Source organism: Octopus bimaculoides, chromosome 9 (genome assembly GCF_001194135.2).
Source record: "Octopus bimaculoides isolate UCB-OBI-ISO-001 chromosome 9, ASM119413v2, whole genome shotgun sequence".
Taxonomy (NCBI): Eukaryota; Metazoa; Mollusca; class Cephalopoda; order Octopoda; family Octopodidae; genus Octopus; species Octopus bimaculoides.
Window position 1 is genome coordinate 11059637 of NC_068989.1, and position 3038 is coordinate 11062674.

General features: G+C 38.3%; 1 long non-coding RNA gene across 3 annotated transcripts in view; it reads right to left on the reverse strand.

The window, feature by feature from the left end:
• The window catches only part of LOC128248695 (uncharacterized), a 56748-nt gene that overhangs the window by 36306 nt on the left and 17404 nt on the right, over positions 1 to 3038 (reverse strand). The gene's annotated exons all lie outside the window — the stretch shown is intronic.

The window sequence follows — 3038 nt, forward strand, 5'->3', positions numbered from 1 at the left end:
GGTGGTGGTGGCAGCGGTGACAGTGGCAGTGGCGATACTGGCAGCGGTGGCAGTGGCAGCAAAGGTGGTGGTAGTGGTGATGAAGATGATGATGATGATGATGATGATGCTGACTGAAGCCAAAATAAATTATTTACTTCACTTCTTGAAAAGATAATTTCAAAAAGTGCCAGAAGTTTGGGTTAAACAATCATAAACGTGAAATAGAGAAAAAGAAAAAAAATTGACGACAGCACAACAACAACAACAACAACCACAAAAACAACAACAAAAACAACAACAACAAAAAAAAACACTGATAAAAGAAATAAGATCAAATAGTTATATTTGAATTATATATTTATAAATCAAAACAGTCTCAACTATAAATAATTCAAATTCTTACTCCCACCCCCACTTCATCCAATTTTGCAAATAAAATCATAAATTCTAAATCAAGCAAATATTTTCAATCATTCTCTTTGAGATGTTGCCACTTTTGACAACAACTCCAATTCCTTGTTTATAAGAATCTTGCTTGGCTTTCAACTGAAAATACAAACACACTAATGTTCGATAGTGTTGTTTCCATTTCTTCAGATTGGTCTATCCTATTCTTCTGTCTAAGACATAAGCAGTGTAAGACATATATCAGTTGATGTATCTTTGCTAAATAGCAATTTATTCAACCAAGTTCTTTGATCTATTTTTTTTTTTAATCTAAGCACAAGAAGAATTGTGTGTTTTGCTGATAAGGCACAGCACCTTGGCAATTAGTCAAATTTCTTCAATATTACTCCACAACCGGCGCCATTACAATCACACCGCCTCCATTGCTGCTTTCAAGACTCTCTAACTGTCTTCTTCGGCACTGATGCAACCATCCCCACCAAAAACCATTATAACACCTCCCACACCACTATTACAACCAAACACTACCACTGCAACAACCATCACTGCCACCACCACCACTACCGCCACCATCATCAGAAATGTTGCTGCCACCAACTTCTTCATAATCATGAGCACCACCAATATTGCTACTGTCTCTCTTCTTAACCTCTCCCACTACTACTTCTTTGCAATCATCTCAATAAATATATTTCCCTCCCACTGTCACTTCGACAACTCCACAATCACCGTTACTACAACAACCAGCATTTCAGGACCTTTATCTCAGCAACCTGTTATCAAAATAAATACCAGTAATATATTGAGATAAGGTTAATCACCTACATCTTTCTCTTCTCTACATTCTAGTCATAATCGCACCATTTTTTCTTTTATAATGAGTGTATAATCTAGAACTGTCATTATTCAATAAGTTCTTCATTTTATTAAGATGACAAGATTTGGTTTTATTTGAGAGAGATTTGGCTGCTATCTCTAACATATTGAGATACCTTATAAAAGCTTACATCATTATCCCAAACACCAGTAGGTATTACTGTCAGTGCTTTAGGACCATCTCTGTTGTGTATAAGGAAAGTTCATCATTCACAGAACTCAGCTTAAAAGAAATTTTCTTCCAGGTTTCCATGACGGAAAAGAATGTTGGTTTTTTTTTTGTTCTTTTTATCAACAAAGGGCTTCAGAATATTTTAATATCTGTGACGGAAAAAAATGTTCATCTAAATATTATTCTAAACTGTATACGATGGGATATTGAAAAGTTCCTGGCTTTAAGGGTATCGCAAAAGGCCTTGGTTAGAGGCCCAACCTTCCAAGTTCTTTGACAGGACTTAGAAAAACTGAAGGACCATTGCAATAAGTGCATGAATCTGAGAGGGGAATCATCATCATGACCATCGTTTAATGTCTGTTGTTCATGCTGGCATGGGTTGGACTGTCTGACCAAAGCTGGCAAACTGGGGACTGCACCAGACTCCACTCTGATTTGATTTGAAACACTAGGTTAAAGGGTTACTGGTTGATGTACGGCAGAATGTAGTAGTCTCCAAGGCGGTGAGCTAGCAGAAACATTAGCACACCGAGTGAAATGCTTAGCGGTATTTCATCTGTCTTTACATTCTGAGTTCAAATTCCACTGAGGTCAACTTTGCCTTTCATCCTTTCGGAGTCGATAAATTAAGTACCAGTTGCATACTAGGGGCGATGTAATCGACTGCCCCCCCACCACCACTCCCCAAAAATTTCGGGTCTTGTGCCGAGAGTAGAAAAGAATGAAGTGATCTCCCTTGGCAGTGGGGGAAGACATAACAGAAGTGCGTGCCTATTATTCAATATTAAACTGAAGGAGAGAAGGCAGACAGACCTCATACACTACATGCCTGCCACGTCGGATATATAAACCTTTATACTTGATTCAACGAGTAATGAATGGTGAATAAATGTTTATATTCACACAGAGAAAGTGAATGAGAGAGAGAGGAAGATACAGATATTTTTGTACTTGTGTCAATCACTGGTTTGCAGCCATGCAGGGACACTGTCCTCGATAGGTTTTATTGAACCCCCACCCTACCATTGAACAAATTTTATTGTCCAAAATGGACACCAGTAATTTTTTTTTTTTTTTCGTAAAGTCTGGTACTTATTCAATTAGTGTCATTTACTGAACTGCTAAGTTATGAGGACATAAATAAACCAATACCAGTTGCCAAGAGGTATGGGGTGATAAACACAAATACACACACATTTACACACACATATGCACACACACACACACACACATGATGGGCTTCCATTTAAAATTCATTCATAAGGCATTAGTTTGGACCAACACACACACACACACACACATACACACACACATAAAGACACACATACACACACAAGGACAGACACATGGGCTTCCATCCACAAATTCACTCACAAGGCATTGATGGGACTGAGGCTGCAGCAGAAAACATAATGTGTTGTGCAGTAGGATTGAACCCAGAACCACATGTTTACAAAGCAAGCTCCTTAAACACATGGACATACCTGTGCCTTATGAAAACTCTTAGTAGAACTCAGACTCACATCTTTTGCACCTGTGCCTTATGAAGACTCTTAGTAGAACTCAGACTCACATCTTTTGCACCTGTGCCTTATGA